This window comes from Cydia fagiglandana, chromosome 4, assembly GCF_963556715.1.
Source record: "Cydia fagiglandana chromosome 4, ilCydFagi1.1, whole genome shotgun sequence".
Taxonomy (NCBI): Eukaryota; Metazoa; Arthropoda; class Insecta; order Lepidoptera; family Tortricidae; genus Cydia; species Cydia fagiglandana.
Window position 1 is genome coordinate 19,701,350 of NC_085935.1, and position 15,266 is coordinate 19,716,615.

Genomic DNA, 15,266 nt, shown 5'->3' on the forward strand with positions numbered 1-15,266 from the left:
AAATTCTCGTAAATTAAAATTATCGTAATAACAAATTACCAGGCAGATTATGCGGGTGTTTTTATCGGTCATAAAAGTTAAATGTTAATCGACACTAAATTAAATGCGTTTTATTTAATTTTGAAATCGTGTTTCCGTAGTAATTAATATTTATGATAGGGTTGTGTGATGTCGTTTATTACACGGGCTTTTTACTTAACGTCTCACGCCTATAGGTACTTGTAAGAGATATGTTGTTGAGAGAGTGATGTAATTATGTAAAATTTATCCAATCGGAAATGGATGGAATGTGTATGTAGGTAAATGAATATTAAGGTGACAGTCCATTTCCAACGACAGCTGCAATACTGTTCATTTTACTATGGAAATTGACAATAACAGTGGCGCGTTCAGTACCTACCAGTCGTGCAGCTGCAGGTCAGAAATGGAATGTTCCCATTAAGCAGAATATTCTTCATTGAGGTGATCGTCGACATCGACATTATATCGTTATAAAATTATAACAAAATATGGAGAAGTAATAACTTATTATTTTATGTAATGAGTCACATAGAATTGTACGAAATATTCTGTAGGTAAAAGAATTTTTTCTCGATAATATATTTTGTTCGTTCGTGTGTGAAATAGAAATTTCCAAACACCTATACCTTCTTGCAAGACGAAATAGGTTCAGACCTCAATTTGCTTTAGTTAAATATGTATCCAACTAGCCAGAGCTAGACAGTCTAAAATTAGGTTTCATCGCACACCGTCCTCAGCGTCTCCCCATCCATCTCTGTCCTCATTTCTTAAGCCTGTTCAATTCCTAACACGCACCAGCCTACTCCAAAGCCCTAAATTTACGATCTCGCTTTTTCCCTCATTCGCAGATCACGTGACAATACACATGCCCTCAAACTTTAGGGTCAGCTCGACCGTTTCCTGACCATTACGACGGTCCACCGCACATTCTTCCCAAGTAGAACTTCGCACGCAACCCTACGCATTTGTGACGGACTACCCCAAAAGGGACTTTAGAGCGGAGGATCGTTTACGCCATTATTGACGAGGCTTGAACGTAAACGCTAAGTTTAGCGACGTAAGTGACTATGGCAGTAAAGTTTGTTTTCCTTGAACAATACAAGTATTTCATCCTTTAAATGTTGTACAAACAACAACGCTCCTGGACCTTATTACAAAAGGCATAAGATCCACCGATGTACAGTTAACAATGTGGGCGATGGTATACAGGCTGTCCCAAATTTCTCGGCAAACGTTGAACGTAACATTTGAGGCGAAAATTTGGCAATGGGAATAACTCCGGCAACTGTTTGTCAAAAACAGACCAACAGACCAAGATGGCCGTTCTAAATTATATTAGTCTCTTAATGTTCAAAGTTACGGGCGGTCACTGAGGTCTGGGTCCGACTGTAGGCCTTGTTTGTTTATGTCAGTTTAATGGTGTGACGTTATAATGTCATTTTGTAATTTAAGGGTAGTTCTAAGTTTTAAAGTAAACTTAATATTTAATCTTGATACTTGATTAAATATGGGAGTCTTAAAGAATGATTCAGTAATATGTCAAAATGGTTTGTCACCATCATTGTTGGAATTGATCTTTTATCCAAGAAGATAATATCACTGCTTATAAGATGTACGCAAAATTGTATTATTAAATATCATTATTCTTGGTACAACAGGAAATTACGTTTTAGCAGAAAAGGCAAAGTCACTGAGATAGCGCAAAAATTACGTATACGTTCCGTCTCAGTTTTTTCAAGAAAAGCTTTATTGCCTCATCATCATCATCTCCTCCTAGCCGTTTTTGGCTACTCTCTCGGGTGACTCGGCGGCTCTCAGGTGGCTGACGTAGCCAATCTTTGCATAAGTCCACAATTTTTTAAGGGAGTTGTTTTAGGGGAAAGCGTCTGGATAACGGTATATACCAATACAAGAGTTGCAAGTGTCTCTAGGTTACGATAACCGCTTACCATCAGAAAAATGAACATTGTTAACAATATCTCAAACAACGAGTCTTCATTCGAACAAATAACTATGTAGCAAATTAGGAGTTACTTTCATCATCATCATCATCATCTCAGCCATAAGACGTCCACTGCTGAACATAGGCCTCCCCCTTTGGGGGGTGAATGCCATAATCGCCACGCTTGGCAGGCGGGTTGGCGATCGCAGTCGAGTACACCGAATTTGAGGGACGCTGCTGCCCGTCCACCGGTGGTCTTGGACGTAGTTTAAGGACATACCCGGGTCCAGGTACAGGAGTTACTTTACAAGTCCATATTTAGTAACTTAATCAATCAAATATTCAGTGAAATAAAAAATTGTTTCTAGATGTCTATCTTTAGACTTACTTCAGAGACTTTTCTTTAGGGCGAACCGACATTAATAACAAATGTAACAATAACAATGTTATGTTTATGCTTACGTGATGTGCTAATCATCTGCGTAGCATCAATCAGGGCACATGTTGCGTTACTTAACATAAATTATTAATGATGAGCGCAGCCTTCGATATAATGTGGATATAATACTGATTTAATTATTAACTGAATATTGATTCCTACCGATTTTTGTAGGTATGTGAAATGAAAATTGTAAATAAGTTTTGACAAAATAAGTTTAGTTAAGATACAGAAACTAGGCCCGGATGACAGTGGAGTTTACTTTTGACTTACAAATTGTATATACTTAAAGATGTCTCACAACGAAAAATTTAACTGTGATCAACTCTAATCCACATGGGAATTGTGGGATTCAAACCCACAACTCTGGATTACCGATCCAACGTGCTACCAACTACACGTCATAGCGACATCTGTATACATTGATTGAAAGGTTTACAACCGGGGGCCACTTATTGTATGTAGAAGGGACAAAATTAGCCTAGCCGACCACTGACTAACAGGCCGCCGGACGATATCGGCCTGTCAGTTAGAACAAAAATTTGACGGTTCCGAACAACTGACCGGCCGATGTCGTCCGGCGGACTGGTCAGTGGTCGACTTGGTAAGGCCTGAGTGGATGCTTGAAGCGGAGCGTTCGGCGGGGCGTGTAGCGTTATCGCCTCAAGATCTCTATAGCGCGATTCACAAGTTCACGCCCACGATATAGCGACATCTATCCAAGTAGGAAACTAACAAAACAAACAGCTTGCAACATTGCATGTTTAGCAACTTTTTAAGCTTACTGGTTTTGCCGATTAGCAAATATTTGCCCTATACTGTTAGCTACATGTTAATTACTCTGGCCATAATTCACCGACCGTCCATAAGTTGAGCCCGACCTCATTAGGGGGCATAAAGCGCGCAATATAAAAGAGTGACGCAGCTCTTCCGCTCATTCAACGCATGCGCTCAACTCGTTCACTGAGCGAATGGGTGAATGGATTCGCGTTTCGATTAGTGTTGATGGATGGTTGCGGAACGAGCTCTTTGATTGGTTCGGGTGTTTTTGGGGATTTTTACGTTTAATTTAAAGGGATGACTGGATGGAGAATATTTCAACGGAAAAAAGGATATTTTACTTGAATATTAAAAAGATTTTTTATTAATGAACTTGCTGTTCTGGGAAGGCATTTTCTTTCTCTACGGTAAAAACAGTGTTAACGATGTTCAACTCAGCTTTCGTGAAAATAAAAATATTTTGTTATGTTAGTTGGTAAAAGTATAAAAAAGCCGGGATAATGCGAGGAAGATGATCAGTTGGTAAAAGTATATCGGACAGTTATCTATTATTTCATGTAGTAAAAAATATAGAATATTTTTAAATGCTCACATATATTTTTCTAAACTAAAACCAAAGCAAAATCCACAATGCAGGTTTCTTCCACAGTACACAGACAACTTAAATTTAGGCAAAGTTTTGCGAACGAGTTGAATCTTAAATTATCTTGGGAATCATTACATTACTGTAAGAAAATATGTAGTGAACAAATAAAGAGGAAAACCCTATTATAGTCAAAAGATTAACATATCGCAGGCCCGAGGCAGCACATACTTTATCATAATTTCTCATCTTTTCAACACAGCGCACCGTGCATGTTATTACTAAAGAGGAGAAATTAATATCAACTAAATACTTAGCGTTTTCCTGAACAAAATTCTGCCTTGACGCGTAAATAATGTAGTCCAGAATCGTTTGTCATGCCTGTGTGCATAAATTATTCACAAATGTAGACAATTTGCTAAGTGAAGTTAAAAAACCTCTCCATATTCCGTTCCCTGCAATCCTGCATACAAATCGCCGGCTTTAGACGTCATTTTTTGTTGCCACACATAGAAACACTGAAGACCTAAATGAGTGAACGTAATTATTTACCCTGAACGGGTTTACTGCGTCGGCGGATATGTCATTCATTCACTCTTATGTACGCGACCTTATAAACTGTCTGTCATCGCCGATGTATGCCTAAAAGCTTAACGTATACGGTTCAAATTTGCATGTGTGCCTTTTGCATATTCTTGCTAAGATATGCGCTTTTGTTTTTGTTCATCGCGGCTTTCATTCATACTTTTATAGGTGAAACTAATTCTTTAATAAGGCCTAAAACTCTCGCTTTACAATTTATTATCGTCAGGGGGCTTTCATGCCGTTCTGAATGGAATTTCGCCAAGTAATACGACGTTATAAATAATGAGAATTTATGTTAGATCTAAAAATAAAGAGCCTCGCAATAATGTTGCCCAAACGAGATACTCGCGTAACGTATAAAGAATAAAATGGGAAAAAGTAAAAGTTATTACACGGAGTTAACGAATTTTCATCCAAAAACACATTTGTATTAAAAACGTTCCAAAACCAAAATCCCTTTGATGTTCATTCGAATTTTAATTGGGACCGGCCGGAGTTCTCACGGAGTAATTGAAACGTTTAAAAATAAAACAACGAGTGAAACAAGTCTTATTACAGGCCGGTGGACATGAATGCCATTTAATTTATACGCCGAGGAAAAGAAAACATGACGGCGGGTGTTCGAAATTTGAATTTAGTGGCGAGTCGGTCACCAGGTGGCGCGACGGTACGTCTGCCGCGGCGGTGCGCTGCATGTGGTGAAGGTTGCGAGTGTGAGGCGTTTTTTTTTTCAAGTCAAAGGTCATATACTATCAGCCAGTTTGTTTTGGTAAGTAGTCGTGCAGAGTAATAGCCATCCATGTCACTATTGTCACTAATACGTAAAACATTGATATAATAGGCCAGTAAATGCCGGTTGAGAAATCAGTTGGGTAAATGAGACATCGGAAATTGTACAAGTAAAATAACAATGTCAAATTGTGAAAAGAGAGGTTATTGAGAGAAACTATGGCACTTTAAACAAGTACTTAAGGTACTAATTTGAGTAAAAAAAAACACTTTTTTACATTTACAAATATATTTTCTATACTTCTGTATTATAAGCTTAGACGTTAGACGTTATTATCATACGTCGGACTATAGGGGGCAGTTTGAGGGCAAGGTAAGGTTTACAAAAAAATCTTAACTTACGAGTATCATAATGTACCTAGTATTTGTAACATAGCCGTGTTCATAGAACTTGACATGCCCAGTTAACTCATTTGTTTTGTTCCTTTCTCACAGCTGCAATTGTCTGAGTGACGGATAAAGCCAAACGAACTTTTTCGCCATTTTGACTTATGTGTAGTTCAAGTACGTTTATAAATAACGCAGTTAGTTGCTATGATATTTGAAATTTCACATTATAAATACTAGGTACCAAATACTAAGTACAAATACTCGAAAGTGAATTGATTGATTTGCGAACCTTACCTATCATTCTGACATGCCACGAAAATGCCCGCTGGAGTCCGACGTATGGTTATTATTAATTGTATGGTAAGATTATCTACTCTATAAAAATATACTTTTTTATCTCCTGCTTTGTAATAAGTAGCATCGCTCCCGCCTTATCCCTTGCATCTATACGTCAACTTGTCAGTGTATACGCCCCCTATTCGAACCACTTACATAACATATCTTTAACCACCAGTATAAAAGTTACACCTTGAAACCCGTATGAACTACGCGTGATCAGGTATCAAAATTTACTGGTTTTTTATAAAAAGATGTGCTCGAAGTGATGGAGATACGAGTTCAGATCGAGATAAAGCGAGAAAGATGATGAGTGGCACTCCGATGTCTCCAACATAAAGAATGGCCCGCGTACCGCTTTCTATGGACAGAAAAAATATTGTTGTTACATTCCTACTTCATAAATCAGACGGATGATTTTGATCGGTACTTTAAATATTATGATAAAGTTTTAAATATGGTGGTCTTATGATCTTGAAATGTTTCATAATTTGTTAATAAAGGTAGGGGCATACTTCTATATTAAAAGTAAAAAATAAATTAAATAATATACTTATAAAATGGTCATATAAGCAAATAAAAATCACTCATATAGTATTTGTTATTATACACTTCAAACGTCCATTTGTATGAACTACATAAAGTATTCATATATCAACGCGTACTAAGCGCAAACTGTTTATATAATATAGATTATAGAGCCAACCAAAATTAGATAAATTTTCACTTATTGACATTAACATAAATCTGTGGGCGATACACGGGGATTATAAAATTATTCAAACGCGTGTAATCTCGCCATAAATAAGGCCCAGTTAACATTGAGGTGTTGGTAACACGAGTCCGAATTCAGAATTAGTTTTTGAAAGTTTGGATAGCGGCAACAATTATGTAGGTTATTATTTACGTGAATGTAGTTATTTTTGTAAAAAGTCGATACAACATTTTTTTGTGTAATTCGCGGTTTCATTAAAAAAAAAACAAGTGTTTTACGAATTAACGCAGTAATAAAATACTCGTGATTATTAAGTAGGATTATTAACTAGGTATTATTTACAATAAGTGAAGTAGGTTTTTATTTTATGTGACAAAGAATAATTTCGCTATAAACCCGATATAAAGTTTTGAAGTAATAATGTATTTATTTCTGTACAATTTTAGTACCTAGGTACACAAAAATATTCTAAAGTGCCATTCTATGGAACTTTCTAACCACGTAAACAAACCGCCATATTGAAATCATCATTCAGTGACAATTTAAATATGGCGGTTTGTTTACATAGTTAGCAAGTTCCATAGAATGACACTTTAAGTAATAATGATCAAGGTGTTTCATAATATGTCATTTGAGTAACTATGTAGGTATGTACAGTCGACGTCAAAGATATGTTTACATTTATGTTCGCCTTTAATAAAGGGGTAAGGTGCAAAAGTAGTAAGGTGTAATGAAATTCAGATGAAAATCACCCTTAATTCCATCATAATAAAAGTCTCTTTTCGGAATTATCCGACAGTTTTCGACATTCGGAATAACCCGAGTAAACCTTATGTAAATTAACGTGATTTGTCAACATTTTAAGTATTAATATATGTCATGTCATGTATATGTCGATACTTATTCAATAGTTGTTGAAAACGTAGAACAAGTATTTGATTGAGTTTCATGTATACTTAATTTATAACTTCGCAAAATCAGTGTAACATCTTACTAATCAGCTGAACTTAAGCCAAGATAGGTACTTTTTCGTGCTTCTATATAAATATATGTTTAATAAAAATGGAAACTATAGGTCTAGATTAAGAGAAGAAACTGTAACAATATTTTTTGTATGACCGTTTGTTACATATTTAAATAAATAAATAAACAAAGGTGTAAACATAAATTATTTGACGTCGATTGTACAGTCAACAACAGAGCTATGAATACAGGCAAAGTGCCAAAAATATGTATACACGACCTTAATGTACAGGCAATAAAGTACCTACTGTATACATATTTTTGACACTTTGTCTGTATTCATAGCTCTGTCGTTGACTGTACCATCGTTCTTCAAGACTTACTGCGTCTAATTTAATTTATACAAATTTATGTTTTCCTCGCGACCTCCATAAAATGTCACATTTAATTCCAGAATCGATTACCAATAGATTCTTGATTACCGATACCATCGAATAAATTAGAAAAATCCTAATGGATAATGGCCAAACCTAAGGGCCAAACAAATTTATACCAAAGTTGTCCGTATTGTCCGTTTAATTTATAGCTAACAAGTTCAATATTGAAATGGGATTAGTGATTTATTAAAAAAGTTTAAAAAACGTTCCGTCTGCTCAGAGTGCTATAAAATTTGGTAATTATAACGACCGCTGTACGTTGGTATTTCGCGCCTTGTCAATTGTATGGTAGTGAAAGGTCCGGATTGTTGGTTGTTTTTATGTTACTAATTAGATGGAGGTCATTGAACTTGTTAATGGGTACGTATACATACATACCGGGTGTGGCCTGTAACACAAGCAAATAATTAAAACAGATTGTACTCCTCAAACGGTGACAGTTTTGTTCAATAACTTTTAAAAATTATGAAGTATTTAGACTCCCTATTTTTCATACAAAATAAGTATTGCCTTCAATGGACGCCATCGCCACGCCATATCATTCTGATTGACGTTGCTTGTCAAGTCTTAAACATAACAAAATTCGCGATACATTGCGTCTTAGAATAAACTTTAAAGTGTATTAAAAATCAAACCGCAAGTTATTTTTAAAAGTCGCTGAACAAATGTTGGTCAGTATGAGGAGTATAGTACGGCCTACAGTTTAATTTTTTGCTCATGTTACAGGCCACACCCAGTATAAGTAGTATTATTGTTACACAATTGCTGCACAATGCACATTATTAGTAAAGTCGCCATCAAAAATATCGGAGCGGCCAAGGTGCTTAAAAGTATCTGAACACGCACTCTAACGCCCTAACAATAGAGACGTGTTCTAATATTTGTGAACACCTTGGCCGTTCCGATGTATGTGTAATTTTCGTAGTAGGTAAGTTAAATTACGTTTACTTTTATTTCTAAAAAGAGTAGATAAGGTAGGTAGAGGTACCAATTTTTTTTCATTTTAGTGTATATGTAAATTTGTCTTATTGTTGAAATATTTGAAAAATTTATGGCTTTGGCTCAAACAGTTCCAAAACTTTATGCCCCACCTTCTTAACCCCTGGAGGTTGGCTAGGGTATATCTACATTTATCTACGCCACCTTTGAACTTTGTGCGGCGTTTGTTAATTAATATTTGACGACGTGTTAAATCTCTAATGACGGCTAGACTTGAAATTACAGCTTTAATAATTTATGGTTTCATGCCTCAAAATACCTTACCCAGATTTAAACTGAACTAATTTATTAATGGCCGCGAAGGCGGCCGCAAAGATTTATTTTCCAGGCGTTTAATAAACCTGGGCTATAACCGCGAAAATCGAAGTTCGCAAATTGTGGGCATTTTTCTCTGTCACTCTAATTACGCTTTCATTGGAGTAAAAGAGAAAGATCCCCGCAATTTGCGAATTTCGGTTTTGGCGGTAGCCCCTCTGTAAGTACCTATATCTAGACTCGAGACAATCATTAATTGAGCACATGAAACTCAATCGACGTGAAATTGATAGTCTTGTTTCCGTTCGCAGCGGGGCCACACAAAGAGCGATTTGTGCCAGTGATTACGGAGCTCTTGGTTATTAACAGGCTCTTTATCATCATCATCATCTCAGCCGTAAGACGTCCACTGCTGAACATAGGCCTCCCCCTTATGGGGGGCGAAAGCCATAATCGCCACGCTTGGCAGGCGGGTTGGCGATCGCAGTCGAGTACACCGAATTTGAGGAACGCTGCTGCCCGTCCACCGGTGGTCTTTATAATTCAGTCTAATAGTAGCTTCGGTAATACTTTTAGCGTGAATACGGGGTTTTAAATATATTAAAACCGTTTATCGAGGGTAAAAGAACTTATATTTAACATTAAAATGAGGCAGTTGGTAAGAATAAGAACAATTTTTAATATCGGAATAAGTTTAAAGCTTAAATGATTTGCAAGTACTTTCATCGTTTTCTTATTATATCTTATTCTCTGGCTCCACACTCTCCACAGCCGCTAACGGTAAGTGTGTATGATATTGAAATGAGATACCAATGCTCAGCCGCGCTGTAAACTTCACCGATAGTCCCTAGGCCGTAAAATAGATGATTGCACTGTTTGAGGCTAGCATGTTATTAGGCGAGGAACAGGTTTAGGTACTGCCGAGCCGAGCCGAGAATCGTCAGATTGCGCATGGACGATTGGCTGGCGAGGCGTTTATAGATCTTGATTTTCACTGGTTTTGAGGTTTTAAGGCACATATGAGTATATAATTTTAAAGAAAAGGAAAGCTTTGCATGAAAACCGATTTTCCTTTATGTTTAGGTTATATTATATGCATTTGGAAAAGGTTTACATAAAGGATGACTCACGATAAAACGATCCGGGTCCGGGCCGAGGCTTACAACACACTTAATTTTTACAAGCTTTTATTTAGTTTCACCTGTCCCGTTGTCTGTCTGTCGATCTGTAATCAAATCTTGCAAGTTAATTTTGGTCTACTTCCCGGTTTCCGATTGAGCTGAAATTTTGCATGCATGTATAAATCGGATGACAATGCAAATATTATTATGATATACAGCTGATCTGATAATGGAGCTGGAAGGTGGCCATAGGAACTATGTAATGAAACAACACAACCTTATTGTGTTAGGGTTTTTTAGAATTGTCTCAATACTCAGTTGTCTGTTGTAAGAAAAGTACAGTCAGTGATAAAAGCTTGTACCAAAAACCGGGCAAGTGCGAGTCGGACTCGCGCACGAAGGGTTCCGTACCACAATGAAAAAAAAACGGAAAAAAATGCAGAAAGAAACGGTCACCCATCCAAGTACTGACCACGCCCGACGTTGCTTAACTTTGGTCAAAAATCACGTTTGTTGTATGGGAGCCCCATTTAAATCTTTATTTTATTCTGTTTTTAGTATTTGTTGTTATAGCGGCAACAGAAATACATCATCTGTGAAAATTTCAACTGTCTAGCTATCACGGTTCGTGAGATACAGCCTGGTGACAGACAGACGGACGGACGGACGGACAGACAGCGAAGTCTTAGTAATAGGGTCCCGTTTTGTACCTTTTCGGTACGGAACTCTAAAAATGAAATGTTTGCCAAAAACTTCTTCTTTCAAATCTTTAGGTAAATGTAATTACAAGTGAACATTTAAATTAAATGCACTGTAACAAACTCAACAAGACAATTTATACCAAATTCTTAAATATAATATAATATGTTAATAAAGTAAACCATTTTTCGTAGAAAAGTGCGCGAAACTTAATTTTCAAATTTGCATTTCTCTCGGACTCTTAATGAACACAGTCGGAGAGCGATTTTTAATTGTTGAAATTAAAATAAACGCCAAATTGCAATCACGGGAGATAAGAATAAAACGATACTTTGTAGGGACTTCGGTTTATGTTTTTCTTTTTAAAACTAAACTAAAAATGGAAAGCGTGGGAAGAAAACAGTCTAAAGGTGACAGTCCATTTCCATCAACTGCAGCTGCAATACTGTTCATTTTCTATGGAAATTGACAATGACAGCGACGCGTTTCCATAGTAAAATGAACAGTATAGCTGCAATTGGAAATGGAATGTCACTCTAAAGGTGACAGTCCATTTCCAACGACAGCTGCAATACTGTTCATTTTACTATGGAAATTGACAATAACAGCGACGCGTTCAGTACCAGTCGTGCAGCTGCGGTCAGAAATGGAATGTTACTATAAAGCGGACGACCCCATTCGAACTTTATGATGCGTCAAATATTACGACTAGATACGACATGAATTAGATATTAGATACGTTTTTGTTTGAAGAAATGTGTAATACTCTCTTTGATAGGTACGCGTGTGAGCTGTGGTCACCTATAAGTGGCTAAGCATCTGTTAATGTTAAATGTGACGTTCCACGTAAAAGGTACCTTATGGCGACTGGCACTTACGTCACATAGAGCCGCAATAATATTGGAGCGGCGTTAATAATAGCGTAAGCGCCAACCGCGATAAGGTACCTTTACCCGTGGGACGTCACAAATGTCCTTGTTCCTATGTAATTGTGTAGATGTATTATCCGTTGAATACATATTTAAATATATAGTCCCCCTCGTAAGTATACATTTGAATACAGGCATATAATTAAAGATCACAAAAAGAAACCCGGACAAGTGCGAGTCGGACTCGCCCACCGAGGCTTCCGTAGGTACTTTTTAGGGTTCCATAGCCAAATGGCAAAAAGCGGAACCCTCATAGATTCGTCATGTCTGTCCGTCTGTCCGTGTATGTCACAGCCACTTTTTTCCGAAACTATAAGAACACTGTTGAAACTTGGTAAGTAGATGTATTCTGTGAACCGCATTAAGATTTTCACACAAAAATAGAAAAAAACAATAAATTTTGGGGGTTCCCCATACTTAGAACTGAAACTCAAAATTTTTTTTTTCATCGACTCCATACGTGTGGGGTATAATATATAATGGATAGGTCTTCAAAAATGATATTGAGGATTCTAATATATTTTTCTAAACTGAATAGTTTGCGCTAGAGACACTTCCAAAGTGGTAAAATGTGTATCCCTGTAACTTCTAAAATAAGAGAATGATAAAACTAAAAAAAATATATGACTGACCGAAAATTGGTTTGAATGAGATCTAGTAAGTAGTTTTTTTTAATACGTCATAAATCGTAAACCGCAATTTTATTGTTACTTGCTGCTACGGCACCCTTCATGGGCGAGTCCAACTCGCACTTGGTCGCTTTTTAGGGTTCCGTACCCAAAGGGTAAAACGGGACCCTATTACTAAGACTTCGCTGTCCGTCCGTCCGTCCGTCCGTCTGTCTGTCACCAGGCTGTATCTCACGAACCGTCGTGATAGCTAGACAGTTGAAATTTTCACAGATGACGTATTTCTGTTGCCGCAATAACAACAAATACTAAAAACAGAATAAAATAAAGATTTAAATGGGGCTCCCATACAACAAACGTGATTTTTTACCAAAGTTAAGCAACGTCGGGAGTGGTCAGTACTTGGATGGGTGACCGTTTTTTTTTGCTTTTTTTTGCATTATGGTACGGAACCCTTCGTGCGCGAGTCCGACTCGCACTTGCCCGGTTTTTTTTAGTATTTGTTATAACAACAGAAATACATCATCCGTGAAAATTTAAATTGTCTAGCTACATATGATTGTTCATGAGATACAGCCTGGTGACAGACAGACAGTGTAGTCTTAAATAGGGTCCTGTTTTTACCATTTGGGTACGGAACCCTAAAAAACCGTTAACTTATGCGTGTGATTTCCCACATAAAAGTGATATGCAGTAGCTGGACTAGCGTGGATGAAGCGAGATCAAATCCGTGATTATACGGTAATTGGGCCCGGTGGAGGAGATTGCACGCGATGCTTTTAATACGATTGCAGTGAGTGATTCGTTTAAACTGGTTTTAGTATATATTTACCTGACATTACATTTTATGTAAATATAAAATGTAATTGATTCATACTGGCCATATGGTGTTATAGTTTTTAGGGTTCCGTACCCAAAGGGTAAAACGGGACCCTATTACTAAGACTTCGCTGTCCGTCCGTCTGTCCGTCTGTCTGTCACCAGGCTGTATCTCACGAACCGTGATAGCTAGACAGTTGAAATTTTCACAGGTGATGTATTTCTGTTGCCGCTATAACAAAAAATATTAAAAACAGAATAAAATTAAGATTTAAGTGGGGCTCCCATACAGCAAACGTGATTTTTGACCAAAGTTAAGCAACGTCGGGCGTGGTCAGTACTTGGATGGGTGACCGTTTTCTTTTTACATTTTTTTCCTTTTTTTATTTTTTGCTTTATGGTACGGAACCCTTCGTGCGCGAGTCCGTCTCGCACTTGCCCGGTTTTTATATTAAATTGTATATGTTTAGAATTTGTATTCAGAAGATGGCTCCCATGAATAAAGCACTCCGAATATCATTCAAGTCTTTCTGTTATGAATAAAACAGTAACATGTCTCACGATTTTAATTGTCGGTAAAAATTAGTTTAAATCTCTACTGTTCGGATTCGTAGGTCTCTGTAATAGTCTAAAGGATGACTCACATTAGACCAGGCCGGGTCCGGGCCGGAGCTTCTGGCGTTTCGTTTTATATGAAAAGCATCACGTGATCACCGGTCATCTGTTATAGAAAAGTAAGCGCCGGAAGCTCCGGCCCGAAGCCGGCCCGGTCTAACGTGACTTACGGCGTGAGTCATCCTCAAAATGGTTCTACACATAGGGATATATCTTACTTTTAACGCGTAATCTGACCCGCTACCAGGCGTGCCTCACTCCGCGATTTCGTCGCTTTGCTACAGGTAGCTAAAAGTACATCCGTTCAGCTCTAATTTTGGGGGTTGCCATAAGCCGCGCGTGGCGCTGTCGCCACCTAGCGGCCATATCTGTGCTGATCGTGACAGACTCGTTTTGTTAGAGAGTGAGTCTTCTGTACCTAGTACTATTATTTATTCTGTGCCGCTACCTTGGACGCTGACTGCAATAGCTTAACAAACATAAATCGCCAAATCTGTTTCTCAAAGTTTCCGATATCAGCCAAAGTCCAAGCATCTGAGATTGCATCTATTCGCCGTTTCCGAACGAGAAGTCGAAGACGGATAAAACTTCAACACTGCCGGCCATCTTTGAATTGTTTTAAAGCAAACTTTGGCCCTGTTTTCTTGCTGATCATCCGTTCGAATCTTCAATCTTATAAATCGGAACAATTGCTGAAACTTGTTGTGTACTTTGGTGCCCCAAGAGTTTAATATTTAATTTAAACCAATAGACTAAGTTTTTTAAGGTTTGCTAGTAACTTACTTGAATATATTTTTCTGTTCTATTTTTTTTATCAGGGTGAGTGCGGTGTGCTACTACTGACTGACTTATAAAAGGATCATAGCTACTAGAAAAAAACTTTAATTTTAGTGAAAAGACTGAAAACGTCTCAAAAAATAAACATACTATCATATATGTCGATTTTGCAAATGTGGCCAATCCCTTAGACACCTACCTGTATAGGTACAAACACATACATGTTTTACAAGACGCCCGTACTTATTCGATTTTCTCTTAAACACTTTAAATCCTTTTAACCTGTAGAACCTTTACTCGTATTATGAGCAAACCGGTCCCGCATTCTAATTTAAAAGACCTTTTAAAAATAACGTCCCATAATAGACCGGAGAGCTTTTTCCACTCGTTTTGCACACGACAATCGTGTCCAGAGTACCAAAGGAGAGAATCGAATATAAACAACTCGATAAATTCGATGTTTCACTGGAAACTCGACTCTTGCATCGCTCTGGGGCGTCATT

The 15,266-nt window shown here is 37.5% G+C and overlaps 1 protein-coding gene across 1 annotated transcript in view; it reads right to left on the reverse strand.

Annotated features, from left to right (window-relative positions):
• Window positions 1-15,266, reverse strand: part of LOC134664055 (leucine-rich repeat neuronal protein 1-like) — a 346,981-nt gene that overhangs the window by 200,283 nt on the left and 131,432 nt on the right. The window lies entirely within an intron of this gene.